Source organism: Melozone crissalis, unplaced genomic scaffold (assembly GCF_028551555.1).
Source record: "Melozone crissalis strain CALT ecotype California unplaced genomic scaffold, PUWL_Pcris_2 ptg000066l_1, whole genome shotgun sequence".
In the NCBI taxonomy this organism is placed as follows: Eukaryota; Metazoa; Chordata; class Aves; order Passeriformes; family Passerellidae; genus Melozone; species Melozone crissalis.
The window spans coordinates 2,835,664-2,863,185 of NW_026535844.1; the positions used below are offsets into that span (position 1 = coordinate 2,835,664).

General features: G+C 56.0%; 1 pseudogene; it reads right to left on the reverse strand.

Annotated features, from left to right (window-relative positions):
• Positions 1-1,580: 1,580 nt before the first annotated feature.
• Positions 1,581-27,161, reverse strand: LOC128945554 (uncharacterized; annotated as a pseudogene).
• Positions 27,162-27,522: the final 361 nt, after the last annotated feature.

Consider the following 27,522-nt stretch of genomic DNA (forward strand, 5'->3'; position numbering starts at 1 on the left):
ATCCCAGTGCTCCCAGTTCCATCCCAGTGCTCCCAGTGCCAGTCCAGTGCTCCCGGTTCCAGCGCAGTGCCACCGCCCCATTGTCCCCATACCAATGTCACCATCCCAGTGTCCACAGTTGTGCGCCCAGTCCCATCCCAGTATCCCCAGTCCCTTCCTGATGTCGCCATCCCAGTGTCCCTTCCCAGTGTCCCCAGTCCCATCCCAATGCCACCATCCCAATGTCCCCAGTTCCATCCCAGCGTCCCCAGTTGTGTCCCTGTGTCCCCAGTCCCTTCCCAATGTTCCCAGTTCCATCCCAGTGCCACCAACCCAGGGAGTCATCCCAGTGTCACCAGTCCCATCTCAGTGTCACCAGTGCCACACATGGCACCAGCCCAGTGTCACCAGTTCAATCCTAGTGTCCCCAGTTTCACCCCAGTGTCCCCCATTCTGCCCCAGTGTCCCCATCCCAGTGTCACCAGTACCACCCCAGCTTCCCCAGTCCTGACCCAGTGTCCCCTATCCCGTCTCATGTCCCTGTCCCAGTATTCCCAGTCATGTCCCAGTGTCACCAGTTCCATCCCAGTGCCACTAGTTCTATCCCACTGTTAGCACCCAATTGTCCCCAGGGCTGCCTCAGTGCCACCACACCCATGTCATCATTCCAGTGTCACCAACCCAGTGTCCCCTGTTCCCATCCCAGTGCCACCACACCCATGTCATCATTCCAGTGTCTCCAACCCAGTGTCCCCTGTTCCCATCCCAGTGCCACCACACCCGTGTCATCATTCCAGTGTCACCAACCCAGTGTCCCCTGTTCCATCCCCATGCTCCCACTGTCAGCCCAGTGCCACCGCCCCATTGTCCCCATACCAATGTCACCATCCCAGTGCCACCGCCCCATTGTCTCCATACCGATGTCACCATCCCAGTGTCACCAGTCCTGTCCCAGTTTCCCCAGTCCTGTCCCAGTGTCCCCATCCCAGTGTAACCAGTTCCATCCCAGTGTCCCCATCCTGGGGCAGGGGAAGGTCTCTATTGGTCGGTAGGGCTCCAAACTGGTCTGAACTGGTCTGTACTGGTTCCCTGCATCCCCTGCTGCCCTATGATGCTCTACACTGGTCCAAACTTTTCTATACTGGTCTGAACTGGCCTATACTGGTCAGGGCAGGGGAAAGTCTCTCTTGGTCTGTAGATATTCATACTGTCCATTCTGGTCTGAACTGGTTTATACTGGTTCATACTGGTCTGAACCGGTCCCCACAGTTCTGTACTGGTCCATACTGGTCTATACTGGTAAGGACAGGAGAAAGTCCCTCCTGGTCTGTAGAATCTCACACTGGTCTGATCTGATCTGAACTGGTCTGAACTGCCTCCCACTGTTCTAAAAAGATGTATACTGGTCTGAACTGGTTTATACTGGCCTAAACTGGTTCATAATGGTCTCTACTGGTCTATAGCTGTCCACACCACCTCCCACTGCTCTAAACTGCTCCATACTGCTCTATACTGATCAATGCTGGCCTATAATGGTTTATACTGGTCCATACTGGTTTTTTACTCACACACGGTCCCACACAGCACCATCAGCCCCATGGTCAGCCCGTGCCCAGCCCACAGCCAGCGCTGCCACTGCCGTGCCCTTCGCTCCTCATGTTCCAGCGTCGCTGCCTCCTCCTCAGCCTTGGCCCCGTTCTGCCGCAGCCGCTGCTCGTCCTCGTCCCCCAGGGTCCCCAGGCCCCCGCTGGGGCCACCGCGGCCTCCCAGGCCCCCTGCAGCCCCTCCAGGGCCACCCGGGCCTGGCTCAGCGCGGCCTCGGCCTCAGCCAGTGCCGTGGGGACGCTGTCCGGTGTCCCCAAGGCCTCGGCCAGGGCCACCAAGGCCTGCAGGGCCCAGTGCCGTGCGGCTTCTGCTGGGGCCACCTCGGGAGGGAGGGCAGGGGGGGACACCTGGGGACAGGAAAGGGGGGTTAGGGGAGGGGGGAGGGGTTTGGGGGATTCGGGGAGGGGAGTTTGGGGGGTCGCCGGTGGGGTTGGGGGGTTCTGGGGGAGTTTTTGGATGGTCCAGAGGGGTATTCAGGGGGTGGCCCAGGGGGGTTGGGGTGCCTCAGGTGACATTTTTGGGGCATGGGGGGCCCCAGATGAAGTTTGGGGGATCCTGAGGGGGCTTTTGGGGGTCCTGGAAGAGCTTTGGGGGGGCTCCACGTGGGGTTTTGGGGGTCCCAGGTAAGGTTTTGGGGGTCCCAAGTGAACACGGGGCACAGCACAGGGTAGTCAGGGTGGACAGAGGGGTCAAGGGAGTCCCAGGTGAGGTTCGCAAGAGACTGAAGGGGTCCCAGGTGAGGTTTTGGGGGTCCCAGTTGAGGTCTTGGGGCTCTCAGTTGAGGTTTTGGGGCTCCCAGCTGATGTTTCCCAGGTATTTGTGGCTTCCCAGTTGAGAATTCTCAAAGATTTGGGGTTTCCCAGCTGCCCAGGTGAGGTTTTGGGGGAGTCCCAGGGGGTCAAGTGAGGATCTCAAGGGACTCTCAGATGAGATCTGGGTGTCCCAGATGAGAATTCACAAGAATTTTGGGTTTCCCAGGTGTCCCAGGTGAGGCTCCAGGGAGGTTTTGGGGTTCCCAGGTACCCAGGTGAGATTCTGGGGGGTTCCACCTGAATCCCCCCAGGAATTTGGGGAGTCCCACCCCCTTTTTCCCCCTCCCCAGCCCCTCTGAACTCCCAAGACTCCAGAACTTTCCAGTTCTCTTTTCCCTCCCAGCTGCAGCCCTGGCCCTGGGGATTCCCAAACTTCACCAAATCCCCCCCAAATCCCCCCAGATCCCCTCGGGTGCCCACTGGGGGTGACCCCGGGGTTTTGGGGTTCCCACCTTGAGCTCCATCCCGGTCTCCATCCGGAGGCTGCGGCCGGAGCTCTGAGGGCAGAGGGTGTCAAGGCTCGGAGGAGGGAGGGCCCCACGCCCTGATCCTCCCCCGAGGGGCAGAACTGGCCCTGCCAGGACCTCAGGGAACCTTTCGGGGCTGGCTTTAACCCCTCGGGGCCTGGATCCATCCATCAGGGCTCCATTTCCCTGCCAGGACCCCAGTGACCCCTCAGGGCCCTGATTTCCCCAGACAGGACCCTGATTTACCCCCATTCATCCTTTCAGGACCCCACTTACCCCTCAGGGTATTCATTTATCCCTTCAGGAACCATTTCCCCATCAGGACCCCATTTATCCTGCCAGAGACCCCATCGACCCCCTCAGGGCCCATTTACCCCACACAGGGCTCTGATTTCCCCTGCCAGAACCCGGATTTGGAATTGGTTTTGGGGATTGTTTATGAAGATCCAGCAGGATTTGGGGTGTGGGATTTGGGATTGTTTGAGGACCCAGGATTGGAGATCTTTTAGGACCAGATTTGGGGTATCTGGCAGCATTTGGGATCTGGGATTTTCTGGGATCCAGGGTTTGGGATTTGAGAGCATTTAGAATTGGTTTTGAGTGTCCAGTAGGATTTGAGATCTTTGAGTGCTTTGGGGTTGTTTGGGATCCAGGATTTGAGATCATTTGGGACTATTCCTATCAATGGAGGGCCCTGGGGGGTTCTGAGGGGGGACATGGTGAGTGTGGGGGGAGTCCCATGGACTGGGGGGTCCTCGTCAGTGGGGCTGCCTGGTGAGTGTGAGGGGATCCCACGGATGGGGAAGGGGCAGTGAGTGCGGGATCCTGGTGCACTGTGGGGGGTTCATGGACCAGGGGAGTCCAAGCACTTTTAGGGGTTGGTGAAGGGCGGGTCCTGGTGCGATGGGGGGCCCTGTAAATTTGGGGGGGTCCCTGGTGATAACGGGGGGTCCTGGCTGATAACAGAGGGAGGTCACAGGGTCAAGCCCCAAGGGACACCCCCAGTACTGGGGACCCCCCCTGTGCTCCCCCAGCGCTCAGAGCCCCCCCGGTCTCACTCCTGGGCCTGCCCTGGTCCCGGTGCTGTTCCCAGGGGATTCCGCAGCTCTGGGGGGTCAAAGGGGAGGGGGCAGAGGGGTGGGGAGGCACAGAGGGGGTTCCAGGCCCAGTGCTTGGGGGGGTTGGTACAGGAGAGGGGGGCTCAGCCCCAGTCCTGGAGCTCGATGATGGGGGGAGTGCTGTCAATGCACGGGGGCGTTCCAATGCCTGGTGGCACCTGAGTGTCCATAAGGCTCCCCAGCGACATCACTACCCCAATGACATCACAGTGGTGACATCACTGTCCCTGCAGCACCGTCAGGATGTCCTCGATGGCATTTTTGGCACTGCTCAGCTGCATGGGCTACTGGGGCCACCGTGGCCACCATAGCCACTGAAGAGGAGTTTGTGGATGTCCCCAAGTGTCCTCAGCAGGTGACGCATGGCCAGGTGGCTGCTGGCCTCTCACAGCCACTCGGCTTCTGCCACTTCGGCCACCAAGGCCTCAGGGACATCAGACAATGCCTCATTTGTCCCTTCCAGGGTGGCCTCAATGTCCCTGAGCTGGCGCTGCAGCTCCCGGGAGAACACGGTGGCTTCGTCACACGCAGCCACCAAGTGCTCCAGTGGCCCCAGGGTCACCTGTGCCTGCTGTCCCCTCCTGGCGGCCACTCTCAACCAGCTGGTGGCCACCATGGCCTCTCTCATGGCCTTGGTGGTCGCCTCCTCCTCACTGGTGACCGCCGCCAGCCCGGCCTCAAGCACGGCCACTGCCGAGGCCATCTCCTCCTTGTCCAGGGCCACCGACGGCCGCTGGGCCGTGGCCACCAGGTTGTGCAGAGACGTCCCCCAGCGGGTGGCCTTGTCCGGCAGGTTCCAGGCACGGTAGTGACGGTGGCTGCAGTGATGGCAGCAGTGGTGGCTGTGTCCCTGCAGGTGTCACAGAGCTCGGTGGCCTCCCTGGCCAGCCAGTCCCAGCTGTTCTCGAGACCTCCGACGATTCCCACCAGGCCACCAGGCGCTGCCCGTGGCTCTCACATCGGCCCAGGTGCTCCCAGGGTGGTGCCAGGGCCTGGCCCAGGGAGGGGACACTGGAGTGGCCCAGGAAGGTGACAGCTTGATAGTTGAGGGTCTTATGGAGGTACCAGGTAAATCTCCTCAGGTTTGCATTCAGGGACTTTGGGGACACGCGCTGCCACATGCCCCTCTGTGGCCTGGTCACAGTGGCTGCCACCTTGCCCACGGCCACCACAGCCTCCAGCCACTGGGAACAGGAGAGGTGTCAGGGACCTGGTGGCACTTGTGGCCTCCTGGGGTGGCCCCTTTGTCCCCTCCCTGGAGGCGTCTGCTGTCCCCTCTGTCCCTTCGTCAGCCCCTAATGCCATCTGCCACCCCCCTGCCACCCCCCGCTTTCTGCCCCACTGCCGCCCTCGGTCCCCTCCACTCCTCTGTCACTTTCCCCCTTCCTGCCACACCCTCCTGTCCCCTTTGAGAACCCCCGTCCCCTCCCATCACCCTCTGTGTCCCCTCCATTCCCCTGTGTCCCCTCTGTCACCCTCATGTCCCCCCTGTCCCCCCTGTCCCCTGTGTCACCAGTTGTGTCCCAGTGTCACCAGTTCCACCCCAGTGCAACCAGCCCGGTGTCCCCAGTCCCTTCCTAATGTCCCCATCCTAGTGTCCCCTCCCAGTGTCCCCAGTTCCAGCCCAGTACCCCTGTCCCTGTGCCACCAGTCCCCTCACACTGTCCATAGATCCATCCCAGCGGCACCTGCCCAGTGCCAACAGGGTAGCCCTGGTGTCACCACCTGTGTCCCCAGTTCCATCCCACCTTCACCACCCCAGTGTCCCCAGGGCTCTCCCAGTGCCACCAGCCCTGTGTCACCATTCCAGCGCCACCAACCCGGTGCCACCAGTTCCATTCTAGTGTCACCAACCCCGTGCCACCAGTTCTGTCCCACTGTCACCAGTGTTTTGGGGGGTTTGGGGGATCCCAGGTGGAGTTTGGGGGCTTCAGGGGGGGGGGGGTTGGAGGGGTCCCGGAAGCATTTTGGGAGGTCTCAGGTGAGGTTTGGAGTTCCCAGGTGAGGTTTTGGGGGTCCCAGGTGAGGTTTCCAGGGAATTGGGTAATCCCAGTTGAGAATTCCCGAAGATTTGGGGGTTCCCAGGTGAGAACATGGGCCAGGGGTTCAGGGGGGCCGAGGGGCTCAGGCCCAGGAGCATTTTGGGGGCTTCAGTCAATGGGGAGGGCCTGGGGGGTGCCGAGGGGGAGGCGTGGTGAGTGTGAGGGACTCTCATGGATTTGATGCCTTAGGTTTTGGCTTTTCTGTTTGTCAGATTCTGTGCTGCTTTACTCTCAGGGTCTGGGCTTCATATTAAGGGATGCTGAGCTCTGTTCACAGAGCAGGGAGACAAAACAATTCCTTTCTAGCTGTGAACCCAAGGACAAATTATCCAAACTTCAGGCCCAAGAGCATAAACAACGGGCACTGAAGAGAGAAAAACAAGAAGGATGGGCCTTAATAATCTAAAGACATAACTGGACAATTAACTCCAATATGCAAATGGAGCAGAATTTATAAAAGTGACAGACCTCGTGACCGGCCGTCCATTTTGTGGCCATTTTGGTTCATCTTGGGCGTAGCCCTGGCTGGGCTCTTGTTCTGCCCAAGGTGTATCCATGGAGGCCTTTTAACAAATGCCTGCTTTATTGTGTAACCGTGTCTGGCCTCTGTTCTAGGTCAGCCTTGGGAAGGCCTCAGTTTGTGGCGAGCACGAAGGGAGCCGAGGCACCTGGGCAGGGCTGGAGCAGAGGCAGAGGAAGGTGCAGCTGCTGCCCCGAGCCCGCGGCACTGGCGGGGCCCAGGTGCGGGGCAGAGGGTGCGGGAGGCCGAGAAGCTCGGGAGGAGCGAGAGAGGCGTGAGCGGCTGCAGGGGCGCTGTGTTTATCGGGTGAGCGCGGTGGGAAGGGGCGTTTTGTGCTCGGGAGCGCAGCGGGTGCGGGGCCCGCTGTGCCCCGGGCCGGGGAGGGCGGGCACTGTGAGCAGCGGGGTTGGATCGCGGGGCTGGGCTTGGCCTGGGGCCGGTAGTGCTGGCGCAGGGATCGTTCCCGCACCGCAGCTCCGGAGCGCCGCGATCGGAATCTCGCTCTTTCTCTCTCTCGTTGGTTTTTAAAATTTCTATTCAGAGCTGTTAAAATTCCGTGTGTATATTCTGCTGCGAGTGCTGTAGTGATAATATCCCGAGAGACAGTCCCCTAAGATTGGCACTGAGAAACTGGGGCAGAGTAACCCACGCTGCAGCACTTGGAGGGGGCTGTGCCCCGTGGGATGGACTCAGCTTGGAGAAGTTCCTGGAGAAGTCTCCGGTGGGAGAGAGCCCAGGGTGCAGCAGGGGAACGACTCCTGTCCCTGAGCAGAGGGAGAAGCCCCGGGGCATGAACTGAGCCCGGCCCCATTCCCTGTCTGCGGCACTGCCGGGGTAGGAGGCGCCGCTGGAAGGAGGGAGGCGTGGGGGAAAGCTGCATTTAAGGGTCTTGATTTATTTCTCATCATCCTGCTCTGAGTTTTTGGAGTTTTCTGTCAGAAATCTCTCCCCTCCCCCACTCATTCACAGGGGTTTGGGGCGGTTTTCCCTTTTTGGGGGAAATCAAAGCGATGCACTGATGCTCCTAATTAGGGGTAGGAGAAGCGAGGCTCCAGGGCTTCCCGCTGAGCCGGAGCCACCGAAGCCGCAGTGCCGGGAAAGCCGTGGCGGGAGGTGCGGAGAAGTTTGTTTGTGTTTTCAGCTCAATCCCGCCCAGGCCCGTTCCAGGGCTGTTCCTCAGCTCCGGCTCTGCCCTCACGCAGCCCGGGACGCCCTGAGAGCGCAGGGCGGGGCTGTGCCGTGTGCAGAGCCCGCCCCTGGCTGGGATTGGGCGATGGTGCCGTCAGTCGTGTTTGTGGCGCGCTGATTGGTGGGAGCGGGGCGGAGCAGGGCCCGGTGGCGGGCTGAGGGCGGCCGTGGCTGGGCAGCGGCGCCATTGTCGGAGCGTGTGTGCGGTGCCGTGCGCGGCGGCAGGGGCCGGAGCGCGGTGAGGCGGCGGCGGAGCTCGGAGGCGGCCGCAGCGCAGGTGGGAGCCGCGCTGGGTTGTGCGGGGGCTCGGGGCTGGCTGCGGGCCTCGGGGGCGGCAGGGGGCTCGGGCGGGTTCGTTGTGCCGTGTGGGGCCCGTGTTGCCGCTGGCGTGAGGGCGCTGCGGGAGCGGCTGCCCGCGGTCTCCTTGCGGCCGCTGCCTCGGCAGGAGCCGCTGGCGGAGCAGCGCTGGCTCGGCCCGGCTGCTGTGGCTGGGACAGAGGGGGCTGCCCCGTGCCCGGGGCTGTGCGGGGAAATTCCCGTGGCCGGAGGTTTCTGTGCCCAGAGGAGACAGAGGAGTCCTGTAAAAGTGACTTTATTGCTGAGCAGGGGGAGAGGCCGTGGGGCATTTGCCGTGCGCTCTCTGCCATTGTTGTAGTTCGCAGCCTCCTTTTTATCCTCATTTTCCCGGCCTCGCCTCCCTCTCCCTTTGCCCACTGGCTGAAGTGCTTGGAAGGTTCAGACCTCCCATCCGGCAACTGCATGTCCTCGTTAATGTGCATCCCCACTTTTGCATAACGGCCGATATTGATGGGTCTGTTAAGTCTTTTTTCTTTTGGAACTTGAAAAATTAACCGGGACTTTCTGTGAGCAGCAATCCATGTTAATTAGTGACATTTATTGGAGCTGGTGGTTTCGCCCGTTACTTCCTTATCTGCAAGCCCCTAACCCTTTGCTCAGCTGCTGAACGAGCTGCACTCTCAAGGTGTGGAGCATGGTAAAAAGATGAGAGTTGCTGCAGCACATCAGAGGAGAAATAGCGTTCGTTTAACCCATGGTCTGCCAGGGAGCCACAAAACCGTGTCTCATTCCCATCCCTTTCAAGTTTGGACCAATACATACATGAGCTGCTTTCTTATTTCCTTTGTTATCTGTTTTTCACCACTTTTCCTTTGTCATCTTTTTGCCAACAGCAGTTTGAGTCATTTAATTTTCCACAAACTCCTCCTTTTTCTGCAAACAGATGACCTGATCCCATCCCATGGTGAAGTGTTGTGTTCCTCATTTCAGTGGATTGGTCGGCAGCAAGGTCAGGAGCTGGAGCTGTCTGGTTGGTTATTATTGCGAGGACAGCTTGTAATCTAATGATGCCATTGAAATGAGAAATGGGTTCTGTGGCTCCTGATATGAATTGGTTTGGGTTCCCAGGGGCTGGTCCATGGTGTTGTAGGATTTGTTCTGCTGGCCGTTCATCTTTTCCCCATTTTTGGCCGCTCTCTCCAGCCAGGGCTGCATCAATTGACGGCTTTTCTCTAATTAAATCATCACATACTTGGATTCCCAACTGATTTCGCTGAAGTTTTGGTGACAAAAAATCCCCGGTGCTCTAATATACCCTATATAACACAGACAGTGACAGCACATGTTGGAGTGGGCAGCGGGATGATTCCCCCAATTATTTATAGTGAAGTTTTCCCAACATTCTCCATGTGCTGTTTCCCTTTGCAGCTTCACCCGTTTGTGTTGCAGGGTCAGATATCCTCCCCCTGGGCTCTGCCTTGAGCTGTGCAAATTGCATCAGTGCCAGCAGGCAGAGCTTGGGGTGAGGGGCAGAGGGAATAAGCCCAATTCCTGCCCCAGGCAAGAGACCCAGGTGCATTGTCCACACTTTGCCCAGCAGTGTTCATTTGCATTTGTAAAGCTCCTCTGGAGGCTGCCTGGAATGAAGCTTCTCTTCCTGCTGCTGAACAATGTTGATGTTTTGTTGCTGGTCGTTATCTCTGTGGGTGTCTTTTGGGCTATTCCTAGTCTGTTCAGGTGTGAAACTCATCTCCATTGAGCAGTGTAACACCCCTTAAAAAAAAACAACTTTAAAATTCATTTCCCCAAGGCAAAGAAAACCAAGCCTGAGTAGAGAAATAAGGTTTAAAAGAACCAAACTCGGTACATTTTGCAGCAGTGCAATGGCAGGCAGCCCAGAGTGTGGGTGTCAGTGAGCCCCAGAGTGGAATTGTGCCGTGGTGTTCCCCAGCAGCTGTGGCAGTGCAGGCCCAGGCAGCGCTGAAGCTGCAGCAGTAGCAGCAAGGCTTGGCCCCAGTGGCTGGAGATGGCAGAGGAGGGTGGCCAGGATTGCAGAGGATTCCAGGCGAGGATCTGTGGGCAGGCGCAGGGGCTTGGCCCGCTGTGGAGCCCTGGCTGCTGCTGCGTTGCCTTCAGGGCAGGCTCAGGGGCGGCCTCCCATCGTCCTGCTGCAGGCGGGAAGTGCAAATCTGCGGGGCTTCAGAGCCCTTGAGGCCAGGCTGAGGGGTCCCCCGTGTTGAGCTGTGCTGGCGGCTGTTTCTGGCCTCAGGGACACTTGGCATGGGCCCCTTGGCCACCAGTGGTGCTGCTTTGCACTCCTTAGGCAGGAGCCGATGTCCTGGCTGGGTGTTGGCAGCAGCAAAGTGCCAGGGCAGGCTGTGTGCCAGCCCAGCTTCCTGTGGGAGAATGTGCCTTGATATCTGCTCCAGTGGTTGCTGAAGCAGTGAGAATTGCTTTTGCCCCCCTGTTAGGTGCCATGGTGTCAGCTGAAGATATTGAAGCCTTCCTGCTCAGGGCATTTCAGTGCCAGGCTCTCACAAGCACCCACAGCTGCGCGGGTTGAGCTGAGCATGGGGCGGTGACCTGCGCTGTGTCTGATTCCCCTTCCTTAATAACAGCCTGTCTTGTAGCTCTTTTCCCTTCTGCTGCCCTTGCAGAGCCATCCACAAACACATTTTGTCCCTCAGGCCAGGCAATGTCCCATCATCAATCTCTCCCAGCCTGGGTGTGGAGCTCTGTCCCTTGAGTGCAGTCCTGGGTTCCTTGCCAGCCCCTCTCCAGGCTGTTCAAACAGGAGGCTGGGTTGAACCCTTGCCCTGTCCTCAGTTCTAAATCCTCCTGTGCCATTGAACAAGTTTCATACTGTAATAACCGAGCCCTGCTCATCCATTTAGAGGCTCTTCTGGTTGTCAAACCTTTAACTTGATGCCAGACTTGAACTATATGAGATCCTCCTGTTGTCCTCAGGTTTGAGGCCTCAGTTCCCATGAAAGCTCTGGCTGCACAATTCTGCCGACAATGAGGCCATTCTCTGGCCACTAGATTAAACATTTCAGCACAAGAATTCCTTAGGGAAGACCCTGTTAAACATCCACCTGTAATTGAAATTCTTTTTCCCTGTCTGGAAGGCCCAGGGCAGCAGCCTCAGTTAATCTTCATTTTAACACTTGAAAATTCTGTGTTTCCTCCTCCTGTCTATCCATCCAGTTTGTTGACTGGCAGGATAGGAGTGTTGTAGGGAGACATCCTTGGCTCCAAAAGCCCTGCTTTTAACAGGGACTCAGTACCAGGCTGTGAGCCCTTCCTTCCCTCTCTTGGAACAGGGTATTGCTTGTCCTGGTTGCTTTAAAGTAATTTGTAGCGGCTCCATATCTAATTTTCCCTCTTTCCCTGGGGCTGCCCACACTTTGGGGTTCACTTCAGCATGGGCCTTGTCAGATTTTGGCACAAAGGTAGAACAGAACTAGCCTCTGTATCCCCTTTTACAGTATTAAAATCCAGCTCTCAAATTCCTTCCTAGTTAATTGCAATCACAGGAGGAAGAAAAATTCATTTATTTCAAACCTATCCCCCACAGCTTCTAATAGTGGTTGAACAAATCCTACCTGCTCATCTTTCCCTCTCATTCCCTTAAAAATCGAAATATTCCTTCACTATTTTCCTCTTTACGTCTAAGATTCTGAGTGAATTGAGAGGCCCCTGCGTCCATCAGGAAATGCCTCCTCTCAATGCAGACCCACCCTGAATGTTCTCAAGGGCTGCAGTGTGGAGGGTCCTTGGTGTGATGGGAGCTGTGACAGCCCTGCCAATCCATGTCCATCAAGGGGTGGACGTGCTGGTCCTGAGGGTGCTGCTGTTTGTGCTTGCAGTGTCCTTGTGCCCTGCAGCTGGAGCCCTGGTTCCTTGCCAGGGGCTGTTTGGGTGGGCTCTCCCCTGCCGAGGAGGGCAATGCCTCTGCCAGGTGCTTGTGGCCGAGCCCGTGCCCTGGGTGCTGGGGCCCCCTTGGGCCCTGGGGTTGATCCCTCAGGGGCTGTAGGAACTGTGCCCTGGCCTTTGCCTTCAGCTTGGCCTTCTGCTGCTCCCTTCTTGCATTCACCTGCTGTGCCTTTGTGCCCAAGTGCTGCAGGGCCTACTTGTGCCCCTACTGCAGCCCCCTTAGTGCCTGTGGGTGCTTGTCTTGCTTTACAAGAGAGGTGTCTGCTCAGGAAGGCAGAAAAAGCCTCTCTTGGAATGGAGAATGCAAACCCCCTCCCTCTTAATTTTTAGACTAGTGAAATCAAGGGGCTCTCAGGCAAAGATATGGGAATAGGAATACCAGTTCTTTACTAGTGTGTATAATAAAGCAAACAAACACCAACAGCTGCGGCACTGACAGCAAACAGAGCCCAGACCTAGTCCCGGCCTTTGGGCTGCGGCGCTTTCCCCTTGAGTGCAGTTCCAGGCACGGCCGGCAGGGGCGCTGGTGGCTCCCTTGGAGCGGGGCGGCGCATCCCTCCCATGGGAACCTCTCTGAACGGAAATAGAGCAATCCCTTCATCTAACTCTTTCACTTTTTTACCTTCTGTAGCCTTTGTCCCGTGTTTTGAGAAAGGATTTGGAGAGGGCTGCCTTTTAACTGAGCTCCTAGTGTTTCGATAAGGTGCTTCCTCGAGAGTGAGAGAGTTTCGCTGAACAGCCGGAGCTGTGGTTACCAAGGGGACGTAACTCAGAGTAGGACGGGGTCAGGGGAGGATATCCCGCCGAGGCTCGGTGGGAGTGTGTGCAGGGTCTGCAGCCGGAATCGGCAGAGGGGGATCTTGCCGTGGAGCCCGAGGCGGAGCGTGGGTAGCCCCCACATGGCTGATGGCAGCTGATCCGGCAGCTGCCGGCAGATCAAAGGCAGGTGGGAGAGCCCAGCAGCAGCGGCAGTGCCCAGCGCAGGTGGCACGGGCAGGGCAGCCGGGGATGGGATGGCTGGGACCCCCCCTGGGTGCGGTGGGCACGGTGACCTCGGAGCAGGCGGCAGGACAGAGCAACCCCCATCTTGCCCAGCATGGCCGGCAGAGCGGCCACGGGCCAGGCAGTGGGAGCAGGGCACACAAATTGAGCGACAGTGCCGGGGCAGGTGGAGCTGCCCTGGGCAGTGAGGCCGCACCTGGGATGGAAACCGGGGCAGGCGGAGCTGAGGCGGGCAGCGAGCCGGGACCCGGGACAGGCGCCTCGGCCTTGAACGGAGGGGGCAAGACCTGCAGAGGATCCCACTCTCTCTCTGATTTTTCCTCTTGTTCTCTTCCCTTTCATTTCCCCTTTTTCTTTTCTTGTTTTTTTCTCGGGGCTTTCTGATACTTTAAAGATTTTTATTCTGCTAAAATCTCCTGTCTAACGTATGGCATTCTCTTTCTTCTAAATTACATGGGGTTTTTTTTTACAAATAAAACCGGAACCTAACAAATCTAAACTTCTGCTTGGATACTTTGAAATGGCCAACGGGCTAACTCACGACCTCCTAATGTTGTTTTTCTCATCACCTTTTTATTTATCCTTTGGCAAATTAAGGATATATCTTAAATCCATAAATCCCAGTGCACCCATAGTTCCTTAAAAAATGATCACACGAAGCTTGAGAACCCCAGTGGGTTTTCTGATGCCTGTCTTCTAATATTTTCCTACTAAGCACGTTTTTTTAAGTAATTGTCTTCCATCAAGAAGTTTCCATTTCCCTGATTTATCTTGCTCACTTCCAGTCTTGTTTAATTCTTTTTTCTCGGCATCCCTAAACTTGGGAATTTCCAGTTTTTCCTCGTTTGGAGTTAATATTAACATAACTCTTCCAACTCCATTTTCTGTAGCATCCTTAGCTTTGTGTTCTGCCAAATTATTTCCTCTTCTTCCTGGGGTCTTTCCCTTTTGGAGTTCCTTAACATGTACTATAGCTATCTCTTTTAGGTGATTGTAATGCCTCTAAAACCTCTAAAATAATTTCCTCATGTACTAGTCCTTTTCTTCTTGAATGAAGTAATCTTTTTCATTTCCAAATTTTTTACAGGTATGTACTACTCTAAAGGCATACCTTGAATCAGTATATATAGTTCCTGTATTTGTGTTAAATATTCTAGTGCTCTTTTTAAAGTCTATAATTCACAAGTTTTAGCTTACTAGTTTAAGGGTAATTTCCCTTTTTCCATAGTTTGCATGTTTTTCCCATCGACTACTGCATACCCTATATTTTCTCTTTTTGCAAGGAGTTGTATCTTTTTTTTTTCTTTTTTTTCCCTGTATCCAACTTACTGGTTTTCTGTCTCATTGTTCAAGATCTTATCTATTCATCTTCTGCCTCTGTTTTTCACATTCACTAACAACCTAAATACCACTTTTCTTTCAGCTACACCCAAAAAAATAAAAAACTTTTTTCTCATACTACTTTCAGTACAATACACCTCCCTTCAAGGAAATATAGTGAAGCTTAAAATACACAATCTACATTACCTATACTTTCATTCATCTACATTCACTCACTTTTATTTCTCACTCACTTCCACACATTCTTTCACAACCTCAATACACAAAGTGGATCCCTGTTGACAGAGAATCACGGGTCCCTGTGGCCGCCCCTCACCCTGGGGTGGCCTCTGGGTCTCAGTATCTCCGGGCCTTCTGGGGGGGCCCTGACTCTGCTGCCTCCGGTGCCGTTCACCTGTGAGGCTGATTTGTGTGTTACTCACACTCTTTAGCCATGGCCCCCTCACACGCCCTGGGGACAATGGCCCGTTTGCAGGTCACCTGTGCCTTATGCCACAGCCCCCACACGCCCAGGAGAACAATGGCTTATTTGTGGGTCACGCACACCTCTTTCCACAGCCCCCCTTCCCACCCACCAGGGGAGGGCGGATTTTGTGTGTGACTCACTCTCACACACAACAAGACAACAATAAGGTACCTTTTGTTATAAATGATCAAATCGAGAGCCAAACTTATAAGAAAATTTAGCAAAGATTTATTAATTTGTCTGTGCGAATGAAGTTCGGTCATCTACACTACCACAGCCAAGGGTCAGCGTCGAGCCCGGGTTCGGTGCTGGGTGAACACAGATCTGACCTGCAAATGTCAGAGTCTCCCCCTGTTCACAAATGCTGCCTGACACAGCGAGTTCTTTTACAGTTTATTCTGCTCGAGGCAGAGATCACAGAATGTTCTTTGTGTCTCTTCCCATGCATAACAGTGTCTTTACCTGTGCACAGTTGGACAAAGACTCAGTCCAGGTGTCTGATGTTGTCAGTAGACTCTGGGGAAGTCAGCATTCACATGCATCAGGGTGGCGCTGTGGATCATCTTGGTAGCTGTGTAATCGTCAAGGCAATAATCACTCTTGGCTGGATCTGGTGACCCGGGGAAGCCAGCGATTATCGCCCTGGAAGCTTCTATTCTTTCGTTAAAAACCCCAATGTTTATCTCAACCAAGTCCAGGAACTAGATATATATGAATAAGACACTACTCCCTGCCAGGATGGTCAAAAGATATAATGTGGATTTTACAATATTTTATGCATTAATAGCATGAATTATCTCTACCATATACTACACTTTCACATCACCTATTACAAGTTTAGGTGTTTCTGGCCAGTCCCCGTGCTCTTGGATATCCCTCAACCCAGCTGTGCTGTCCAACCCCAGATGCTCTTGAGCATATCCTCAATCCGGCAGAATTTTGCTCAAGCGTGGATGCTCTTGGAATGTTAATTCCTCAACCCAGCAGGTTTTAATTCTGGATGCTCTTGGGCACTCTTATCCCTCAAACCAGCAGGATTTTTAGGGTTCCCTTTTGTCCCATTTCCTAGTGGATTTGGCTCGGAAACTCCTCTGCTCCCTTCCTCCGAGGGGTCCAGCCCCTCTCTGGGACCCAGTCCCAGTTACCCCGGGGGATTCTCTCACTCCTGTTAACATTCACTTCGTCTCTTTCCTGGCCACTTACCGCGGAAAGTCGGAAACGCAGCGTGGGAGACTCCAGCACTCACTTGGCAGGTCTGGGACAACCAGCCCTCCTCTCATTCACACACATTCATCCCCCTGTACCTGCCCCCCTGAGAAATACTTACCAATCCCTTTTCCTTCCCGGGTTCTTCGTGCACATTACTACTCTTAGGGGGCCAATTACCGTGGTTGTAGGGAGCCTTTTCCCTTCTCTTTGTTTTATTGTCTCCTTTTGTCCACCATAACCTGCGTCTGTGGTCACTCCAGGGGGAACAGAGCGAGGCTGCCAATGGGGCAGAGCGCGCCATCCCCACTCTGACTCTCCTAAAGCACCGGCAGCGAGGTGTTAGTAACCATCCTCTGCTACCACAATTGTGAAAAACGCCAGTCACTTGCTTTTAAAATTTTAAAAGTTTAATAGTAATATAATGGTTATGAAAAATAGTAATACAATTAGAGTAATCACAATTTGGAGAAATCGAATTAGGACAATATGAGACAATAAATACCAAGAGTTACGGATGTCCGGGTACCCTTTTCTGGGCAGCACGAGCCCGAAAAAGGACACCCGTTATCACAGGATTAAGCCTTAAAAATAATAGCCTGTTGCATATTCATACACTTCATACATGATGCATAAATTCCGTTCAAACACAGGATTCTGTCTGGTCAGTGCCAGCTTCTTCCTCTGAATCCTAACAGCGACTTCGAGGTGGGAAGAAGTTAATTTCTTCTGATAAGAGGGCAATAAATTCTTTTTCTCTGAAAGATTTAGGTATCCTGTGGCTGCTGTCTCGCTGCAAGTCCTTTCTTTAAAAAAAGCCCCTTACCATGCATATTTTCTATTTTAACATTTTTTTAGTAACCTAAAACCATATTTAACTCACTACTTAAGAGAATTAATACAGCAGTACATTCTAACAGAGGACGTATAATATTTATTTCAGTATTTGCGAAAACCCAATCACAAAACACGCATTTTTCACAAGTATAATCCCACTTACTTCCAGTCTCTCCCAGTTTGGTCCCAGCTGCTGGCAGCATGGTTCCAGTTGCTTCCTAGAGCAACTCAGTGAGTCCCAGTATGATGCCATTTGCTCCCAGTTGCTCCCAGTCAGGCCCAGTATGGGGGATGATGTGCAGGGAGGGCTCACTGTGACACTCAGTTCCTCCCAGTATTAGTCCAGTCCCTCCCAGTATGATCCAAATATGAGCCCAGTGTGCTCCCAGTCTCTGCCAGAATGTACCAGTTTTGCTCCACATGGTTCCAGTTCCTCTCTTTCACCCTCACTTTCCTTCTTGTCACTCCCAGTACCTCCCAGGGTACCCCAGTTCCCTCTACAATCTTTCCTGTTCCTTCCAGTATGATGCCATTTGCTCCAAAGCACTCCCAGTCAGCCTCAGAGTAGTGGCACTCAATGTCAGTATGATCCCAGTCACCACCAGTATGATCCCAGTTCATCCCAGTACAAGCCCAGCAGTTTCCAGTCGCCGCCAGCATGCACCCAGTCACTCCCTGTTCTTCCCAGTTGCTCCCACCATGATCCCAGTTACTCACAGCTGCTCCCAGTCATCCTCAGCATAATCCCAGTCACTCCCACTATATCCCATTTGCTCCTAACATGGTCTCGGTTGCCTCCTGCAGGCTCCTGCTCACTCCCAGTATGATCCCAGTGTCCATCAGTGCGATCACAGTCTGCCCTGGCATGGCAGTATGATCCCAGTATGATGTCAGTACAAGCCCAGTACAGTCCCATCATGATCCCAGTATGATCCCAGTACGGTATCAGTACAAAGCCAGTACAGTCCCAGTCACTCCCAGTACGATCCCAGTGCAGCCCAGTCCCTGGCAGTATTGCCACTGCTGGGATCCCCCAGCCCTGTGTGCGTTCCCCCCTGGCGGATGTGCCGAGAGGAGCCCCAAGGGCTGGCAGTGGCCAGGCAGGGTCCCCAGCAAGGCCCAGTTTGGATGTGCAGCCCCCAGTTTGCCCAGTTTGCCTCTCCTCTGGCCCGGGCCGGGTTTCCCCCACCCGCAGCGGCTGGGAGCAGCCGAGAGCCCCGCGCTGCCCATCCCGACCTGTCCCGGCTCCATCCCCACTCCTGCCGCGGAATGGGGCACCGAGGGTGTGGCTGCTTCTGGGGGAGGAGGAGGAGGAGGGAGGGAAGGGCAGGGATGAAGGGGGAGGAGGAGGTGGGGTTAGGGAGGAGGAGCAGGGGGAGGAGGAACGGAAGAGGAGGGATGAAGGTGGAGAGAGAGCAGTGGTGGAAGGAGGTGGGGATAACACAGAGGGGGAGGAGGATGGGGGATGGAAGGGGAGGACTGGGAGGAAGAGGAAGAGGAGGGACAAAGGCGGATCAAGGCTGAGCTGAGGAAACCATGCCATCGATCGCTGCCTGAATTCGCAGCCCCCAGCTGTGGGATCATCACCCCCCCATCGCACTGGTGAGCGAGGAGGGGGAGCTCGACCCAGATATCCCGGGGGGTCCCTGGGTTGGGTTTTTTGGGGGGATGTTTGGAGAATGAAGAAGTCCAAGGCTGAGCGGAAAAGGCCCCTCGGGGGGACATCGAGGGGTGCCGGTGGCGGCTGCCGGCAGAGGCAGCCTGGAGGAGCAGAGCCCTGTGTCCCCCAGGAGCCCAAAGTGGGGAGCCCAGAGAGGGGGGAGCGCCGCCATTGGCAGGAGCCTCAAGAGCCTGGAGAGGGGCAGGGGGGACTCCTTGGAGCCGCTGCAGCCCAGAGTAGAGAATGAGGGGAGAAGGGAGCCCGGGAGCCCAAACAGCCCCGGCATCGGCAAAATGGGGAGAGTGAAGCAGTGGGAGCTTTTGGCATTGCTGGGACTGCCAGCAGCCTGGGCAGGGCGGGCACCGGGCACAAGGGGGACCCCCAATCCAAGCGTGACCCTCAGCCGCTGGGACAGGGGGGAACCCCCAAACACCAGAGGGGAGGGACCAGGGATGGGGAACCCCTGGGAGGCTTTTTCAGGGCTAAATCTGGGTGTTTGGGAGGTTTTTCTGGAGCCCAGGTGGCTGGTGAGTTGCAGAAATGGACTCGGGCAGAGTGACCTTCAAACTGAATGTGCGTTGGGGAAGATGAAACAGGAAAACTTTATAAATATGATTGTCTGGCAAAAGACTTTGAGAATAGAAAGTGTAAGGAAGACTGAAATGAAAGCAAGCTTTGAGATACTCAGTTAGTGAACAACTGGAAAACAATGATGTGGCCCAACTGAAGGTAATCCCCTTTTGATGAAACAATTCCCTCTGTTTGCAGGCAGATCCAGACCCTAGTAGCTCAGCAGAAGGGGTCCAAAGAGGAGTTTTTAGGGTGTGAAATGTAACACAGTATGGTGATGTAATGATTCTTACACGCTGTATGTAAATGCTGTAGGATTTGTATCTCGTACTAGATAGGTTGGTGAGAAATAGAATATTCAACACAGAAGAAAATTTATTGTTTTGCAATGGAAACGTTACTCTCTTATGCTCTTGCCTGTCTTAGTCTTTTACCCTCTCATCCTCTCTACCCCTCTCTTCTCTCAGCCCTGCTCCGAGCTGTGCCTGGCAGCTCCCAGCAGGGCCCTGCACCCAGGCCCTTTGCAATAAACCGCAAGTTCCATGGCCTGGCTGCAGAGCTCTCTCATCTCCATCTCTCCCAACCGTCCTACCCCCTGACACTCCTACAAACGCGCTCATCCCTTGTTTTCCCCAAAGCAGGATTTCCCATTGCCAACCCCAGGGAGGCTGCAAGGAAGAGGAAGATGCCCCGGGACACTGAGGCAGGTGAGGAGGAAGTCAGTGCCCCTTTCCCTTCTGTGCTGCTCCATCTCCCAGCCCAGCATGGCCCCGGCTGCAGCTCAGCCCTGGGGGGATCTCCTTGCCCTTGCCTGTGGCACGGAGGCAAATCCCATCCTGTCCTTGTCCTTCCTTCCCCAGACCAGGATCTGAGCATGGAGAGCAGGGAGGACAAATGCCCGCGGCAGAACCTGGTGGAAGAGGCCGTTTTGAGCGGCTCCATGGCGCAGGAAGCCAACGGGGAGGAAAAGCCCCGGAGATGCCGCACGAGGAGGGGCTGCAAATGCAGCCGGTGGGGATCTGAGGGGGAAAGAGCCAGCCTGGGCCGGGAAGGCGGCCGGAGATGGAGCCAGAGCTCGGAGCTGCTGCTCCATGAGCAGCTCCGTGATGGGGAGAAGCCCCACAGGTGCGAGGAGTGTGGGAGGAGCTTCAGGTGGAACTCCGAATTGATCAAGCACCAGAGGATCCACACTGGGGAGAAGCCCTACGAGTGTGGGGAGTGTGGGAAGAGCTTCACAGAGAGCTCCAGCCTGATCAAGCACCAGAGGACCCACACTGGAGAAAGGCCGTACAAGTGCTCCGAGTGTGGGATGTGCTTCAGCCAGAGCCCCAACCTGATCAGGCACCAGAGGACCCACACTGGGGAGAGGCCCTATGAGTGTTCCAAGTGTGGGAAGAGGTTTAAGACCAGCTCCGATCTCCTCCAGCACTATCGGATTCACAGAGAGGAGAGGCCCTTCCAATGCCCCGACTGTGGGAAGGGATTCAAGTACAACTCCACCCTTGTCAAGCACCGGCTCATCCACACAGAGGAGAGGCCCTACGAGTGTGATAAATGCAGGAAGAGGTTTAGGATCAGCTCCCATCTCCTCCAGCACTATCGGATTCACACAGAGGAGAGGCCCTTCCAATGCCCTGAGTGTGGGAAGGGATTCAAGCGCAACTCCACCCTCATCACCCACCGGCGCATCCACACTGGGGAGAGGCCCTATGAGTGTCCCCAGTGTGGGAAGAGCTTCTCACAGAGCTCTGACTTGACCAAACACCAACGGAGGCACCACTAAGGGAAGCCCTGCGAGTGCCCCGAGTGCGGGCAGAGCTTCGTTTGCTGCTCCAGCTCCATCCCCCACTGGAGGAGGCACTTTGGGCACAGCCCTGGTCACTCACATTCCCTGTGATCCATGTTGGGAACACACCTGGCTGCTTCTACTTTTTGTTTGGCCTTAATTTTCCTCTACTTCACCTTCATCCTTTAAAAACACCCAAAACTGGGTTAAATGAAGGAAATTGATTGAATATATCTGAATTTCCATAATTTCTCAGTTGTTTTAGAGGGAACTTAGGATTTGGGGACAGGTTCTGTGTGGACTGCTGCTGTTGCTAAGAGGCAGGAATTTGATGTCACCCTTCTTGTGTTGCTAGGAACTCTTCCCTTGACCCAAACCCCAACTCCACTCTTGGGATACCCGATAAAACCTCCACAGGCCTTCCTGTGCCCTGTCTTTGGGGGGTAAGAAATGGATTCCCAAAGGATCAGCCCTTTTCCCACTGGATTCCAAAGGATCAGCCTCATTTTTCACTGAATTCCTCGAGGATCAAGCTTTTCCCACTGGATTCACAGAGGATCATCTCTTTTCCACTGAATTCCCAGGGGATCAACCTTTTTCACTGGATTCCCGGAGGATTCTGACTCTGTCACTGTTGTTTTTTTATTTGTACTACTGCATTTATATTTTTAGTTTTTCCTAATAAAGAACTGTTATTTCTACTCCCATATCTTTTCCTGAGAGCTCCTTAATTGCAAATTACTATTATTATTATTATTATTATTATTGTTATTATTATCAGTAGTAGTAGTAGTAGTAGTAATCAAAGGATGGGCCATATAAAATAGTTCATGAAATATGTAAATGAGTTTATGGTTATGCCTGAGGGTCTATGAATATGCAACAGGCTGATGTAATCAAGCCAGAATAATTGAGGGGTGTCCCCAAAAATAACTGGGGGGTCTTGGTGGCCATAACAACCTTTGCTCCTTGGTCCTTGTCTCCCATGACATCAGCCTGTTGCATATTCATAGACTCTTTGCATGTCCTTAAACTCATTTACATATCCTAGGAACAAAATTGGCTTCATCCTGTTTGGGGTCCCACCCCCATCCCAGCTCAATTTAGGGTGTCCCATCCCTCTCCCAGCTGAGTTTTGGGATCCCACCCCCTCCCAGCTTAATTTGGCGGCCTCATTCCCCTCCCACCTCAATTTGGGGGTCCCATCCCCTCCCAGCTCAATTTTGGGGTCCGACCCTCTTTTCCCCACTCTCCCTCCCCTTTCTGATTGTTCCTCTAGTCCACTCCCCGTGTTTGGTTTTGGGGGCTCCTGCTCTGTTTTCGGGTGATCCCATTTTGGATTAATTTGGGGTCCCCAGCCCATCCCCAGGGTCACCTTTCCCCCCTCCCCAAATCCGCTCCTGGCATCTGATGAGTCATCAGCGAGACACGCTCTGATTGGCTGGAAATTACCCCGCGCGGTCTCTGAGTATTTACCGCAGTGAGAGGCCTTGGTCTGTGCCTGGCAAGTGATGAGTCAGAGTCGGGCCGGGCGCTGATTGGCTGAAAATCGCTGAGCGGGGCCAGTGCTCTGAGTTTGAGCCCAGCAACTGGATCGTCATCAGTGCCGCGTGTTCTGATTGGTTGGGATCTGTTTTGGGGTGGGGACGGGAAGAAGTGGGTTTTATTTGGGTTTAATTAGGGTTGGTTTGGGGTTTATCTGGGGTTATTTATGGACTAATTGGGATTTATCTTGGCTTTTACTTGGTTTCTGTTTATTTGGGGTTATTTGGAAATATTTGGGTTTATTTGGAAGTATCTGGGTTTGTTTGGGTTTACTTGGGTTTTTTTGGAATTACTTGGGGTTACTGTTGGTGTATATCGGGTTTTTTTAGGAGTACTTGAAATCATTTGGGGGATTTTGAGTTTAATTTGATTTTTTTTGTTTGTTTTTTTGGGGTTTTTGGGATTTGTTTGGGGTTATTTAGGGCATTTTCTGGTATTGTTTAGGGTTTTTTGGAGGTTCTTTGGGGTTTATTTCGAGTGTTTTGGGGTTATATAGGGTATTTGAGGTCATGTGTAGTCAAAAAATCCGGGAATGTTTCTCCTGCAAAACACGGGAATTTTTTCCTAAAAATCCGAGAGTTTTTCCCCAAAAAACCGGGAATGTCCCTTTAAAATCTGTGACTTTTCCCAGTCAATAGTGACGAGCCCCACCCCAAACCATCCAATCACCGCAGGTCTCCCCTCAGCAACTCCCGCCTTCTTGCCTCTATCCAACCAATCACCGCGCGCCTCCCCTCGGCAAAGCCCGCTTCCCCCACCCCATCCTGTCAATCAGCACACCCTCTACGAAACCAACCAATCACCAGGCATCTCCCCTCAGCAACTCCCGCCCTCCCCACGCGTACCAGCCAATCAGAGCCGAGCCCGAAGCACCGCCCCCTGACCCTGGGGCCGGGCATGGAGCGGGCGCCCCCTCCCCCCCCCGCCTCCCGGGACCCCCTCAGGGACCCCCGGGAGCCGCCCCGGGCTCGGGCGGGTCCTGCGGGAGGCGCTGGAGAGAGCGGGGGAGGCGCTGGGAGAGGACGGGGGGGGCTCCGGGAGCTGCTGAGGAGGCGCAGGGACAGGTGAGGGGTCCTGGAGGGGTCGTGAGGGGAATTTGGGGAGGGGTCTTGAGGATGTTTGGGGGGGATTTGGGGAGGGTGTGGGGGGAACTTGATGGGGTTTTAGCAGGGTCTGGGGGTGCTGGGGATGCTTTGGGGGGGAATTTGGGGAGGGGTCTTCGGGGGGTGTCACGATCCGTCCTCATGGACGGGTTTCGTGATGGTTCGTGGATTTGATCTCAGGGTGCAAAAAGAACCGACCCAGTACAAGGGGGTTTGCAATGATAATCGAAACAAATGCACCTTTATTGAATGACCACAGCAAAATGCAATAGAGGGATTAAGGGAGAGAAAAAGAGAGAGGAAGAGAGAGACGAAAGAGAGAGAGAGAGAAAGAGAGAGGGGATAGAGCTACCAAACGTAGAGACGAAGTCCTTTGGTCCAGTCCAGTCGAGGATCCGCCTGTTACGTCAGGGAGATCTCGAAGTCTCGCTAACTCAGAGGTTTTTATTATGATAACTCTATTGGAAATTGTGAGGGAGGGGAAACAGATGCAGTAAGTAATAGATGTAACAGGTAGTCCATGCTCTCAGCAGTAAGCGAGAGCCATTGTCTTCTTGGTCCAGCAGTCACAACCTGCAGGCAAACATCTCGCTTTGGTCAGCTTGCCTCCCCCACACACCTGCCCTGGGCTGGGGGTTTCAGTCCCAGTCCTTGGAAGGAGCAGAGGGGCCTTTTCACATGGGGGTTCCATGTCTCAGTTCTTGATGGAGAGGCTCCTTCCATCTCAGTCTGTCTGTCACGGTGGTTGTAAAACAGGTGAGGGTCTTCTGTGGGGGGACCACCTGAAACTCAGGAGAAGTCCAGCCAGGCCGAGAGGTGGGACAGCTCCCAAGGCTGTTGTTGCACAAAGGGCACAGTGTCCCCTTCTTAGCATACAGCAAACAACAGCTGTGAAAACAATGGCTTAGCACTGAGTTCTGGTCTCGGGGCCTTGTGGCATGTGACTTTCTCCTACAGAGAAGGCAGGGAGGGTCTTCTCTTCACTGGTCCGCAATGACGATCGTGAGGCAGATGAGGGAAAATTTGGACAAACTCTCACAATCCTCCACCCTTTGTCCCCCTCCCTTTTTCCAGATCCGTCCCCATCGCCCCCCGGGCCCAATTGGGAAGCTTTATTGGGAGCACTGGGAGCAGGCACTGGGCGGGGGCAGAGCGCCAGCGGGGCTGGGGGGACACGGGACCCCCCCAGAATCAGCGGAGCGGGGACGGAGCGGGGGGTCCCGGCCGGGCCTGAGCCCACGGGGAGGGGCTGCGGCCGCCGCCGGCTCAGGAGCTCTGTGGGCAGAGAAAAGGCGGTGACACCGGGCTGGGGGCCCCGGCGGGAGCGCACACGCTCCGCCATGGCGGGGACGCCACCCCCGGCACCCGCCCTGACCTTCTTGAGCAGGGAGAAGCTGAGCCCCAGCGCCAGGAAGACGAAGCCCAAGACGAAGCCCCCGATGCCCGTCAGCATCTTGCTGCGGGCAGCGTCCGGTGGCATCTCTGGGGGGTCCGCAGGGCTCAGCACCCCCAAAACCTCTCACCGACACCCTGAGCCCCTCCCAGCGCCCTCCCTGTGGCCCCCAGCGCAGCCAGGACCCCCTGAAACCTCCCCCGATCCCTTTTTGTCCTGGCCAGGAGCCACCAAAGCCCCTCCCGTCCCTCTCAGCATCCCACAGCCCCCTCCCAGTTGCCCCCAGCGCCCCAGGACCCCCAAAGCCTCTCGCAGTCCCTTGGCAGCCGCAGCAGGACTCAGCCAGAGCCCTCCCAGGCTGTGCCCAGCACAACCGAGCTCATGGCGAGCCCTGCTTTGCCATCGCTGATCTCCTTCCAGCCCCTCGGGGCTCACTGCGATCCCTCCCAGTCACACCCAGCACCCCCCCAAGCCCATCCCACCCTCCCCAGCATCCCCCATACTCCTTCCCAGCCCTTGCCCAGCCCCTCTCCCAGTTCCAGCCCGGCTCTCTCCAGCTCCCTCCCAGTGGCTCCCAGCACAGCCCAGTGGCTCTGCCAGCGCCCCCAGGGGCTCCGCCGTACCCCAGTGCTGCCTCGGGGGCTGCTCCAGGCTGACGTGCTCCACCTGGCAGCTGTAGCTCAGCCCGCGCCGGGGCGGCGTTTCCAGCAGCAGCAGCAGCTGGTGGGTCCAGTCCCCGTTGGGGAGCACGTCGGTGGCCACCACGTGCTCCGAGAGCTCCTGCTGGCCCTGGAACCACCTCACCTGGATGGCAGCAGGGTAGAAATCCATCACGGAGCAGAGCAGGCGGCCAGGGCCGGGCTGGGAGCTCGAGGGGGGCACCAGCGAGATGGACACGCTGGGGGGCACTGGGAAAGACAGAGAGAGAGAGAGAGAGCGGGGACACACTGGGATCAGCTGGGGGGCACTGGGAGAGAGAGGGGAGGGCTGGGGTGGGCTGTAAGGGAACTGGGAATAGAGTGGGAGGGACTCGGAATGGACTGGGAGGGACAGGGGGCGACTGGAAGGAACTGGGAATAGACTGAGAATTGACTTGGGGAGCATGGATGAGACTGGGAAGGACTGGGAGGGGCTGTGGTGGCACTGGGAGGAACTGGGAATGAAGGGCGCGGCACTGGGCGGCCGCGTCCAGCGCGGGGCACTCGGAGCTGGGGATCCACCAAGGAACAGATGAGTCATCAGCGGTGCGCGATCTCATTGGCTGGGAAGCCTCAGCTTAATGCGTCCCTGAAATGGACGCGGGAGGGAGCACTGGGAGGCACTGGGAGGGAATGGGGGAACAGGAGGCCCCGGGGATGGGCACAAGGAGGGCTTAGAGCTCTGGGGCGATTCTTGGGGAGGTCTTGAGGGGCTCCAGGGTCATTGGGAGGGCAGGGCCCGAGGGGACACGCTCTGCCCCGCGCTCACCTCGGCGCTCCACAGTGATCGGGGCAGCAATCTCGTAGTTGTGCCGGCACCTGTCCACGTGAGCCCGCATGAATTCCATTATAGCCGGGTCGCTGTTCTACTTCTTGACATTCTTCTCCCCTAAGGGGGTGAACCCCACAAAGTGCCCAACGTCGCTGTCGAACGTCAGGAACTGCTGCCGGTTGTAGATGAACCTCACCACCAACCTCACCTTCTCAGTGCCCTTAATGAAGAGACAATCGGCCTTATGCATCTACTGGAACACCCCTGTGAGTGCAGCACACAGCTCAGGGATGTGCCCCCCTCAGCACCCCCCAGCAGCACCCCCAGAGCTCCGGGGCCCAGCCCGGATCCCCACTCCGCACCCCCTGTGCCCCACGGCCGCCACGGGACGCTCCTGCCCGCGCTGCCGCTTCCTCTTTGCAGCCCTTCCCCCATTTCCCCTTTCACAGCCGCTCCCCTCCCACATGCAGCCACTCCCAAATCACTTTTATGGCCCCATTTCCCCACAAATCCCCCAATCTCCGGCCTCCTCGGGCTCAGTTTGGGGTCATCCCGTCCCCTTTTCCCCCCTTCTTCACCCTCTCCCACCTCTCCCTCCCCACCCCTCCCCCCACCCCGCTCTCCCTTTGGGGGTCCCCTCCTCCTCCCCCTCCATTCCGGGCTCCCCCCTTCGCCCCCTTTTTCCCCTTCTCCCCCACTGTCCCAGCGCCTCCCGCCCCCCCGCTCACCCGAGAGCTCCGCGCCTGCAGCCACAGCCGGGGCGCTCCCAGCACCACCAGTGCCACCAGCAGGGCCCCAGCTGCCGCCCCTCGCCCCATGGCCGGGGCCGGGCAGGGAGCAGCAGCCCCAAAGCAGTCGCGCTGCGCTGGGAGCGCCGGTCCGGAGCAGGGCGGGCTCGGCAGCGCCGCGCCCTCTCATTGGCTGCCGCCGCTTGGGGGCAGCGATCGGCCACGGGCTCTGCCCGGCAACCGATGAGGAAATCCAACGCCCCGACCTCTCATTGGCTAAGACGCCTCCTGCCTGCGCTGCCATTGGCTGAGGCCTTTCCGGGACGCTGCAGCCCCGGGCTGGGGGTTTTTTGGGCGGGGGGAACCTTGGGGCGCTGGGCAGGTGGGGGTCGGGATGGGGAGACGCGGGCTGTGCTGGACCAGCCAATCAGAGCCGCTCATTTCACATTTA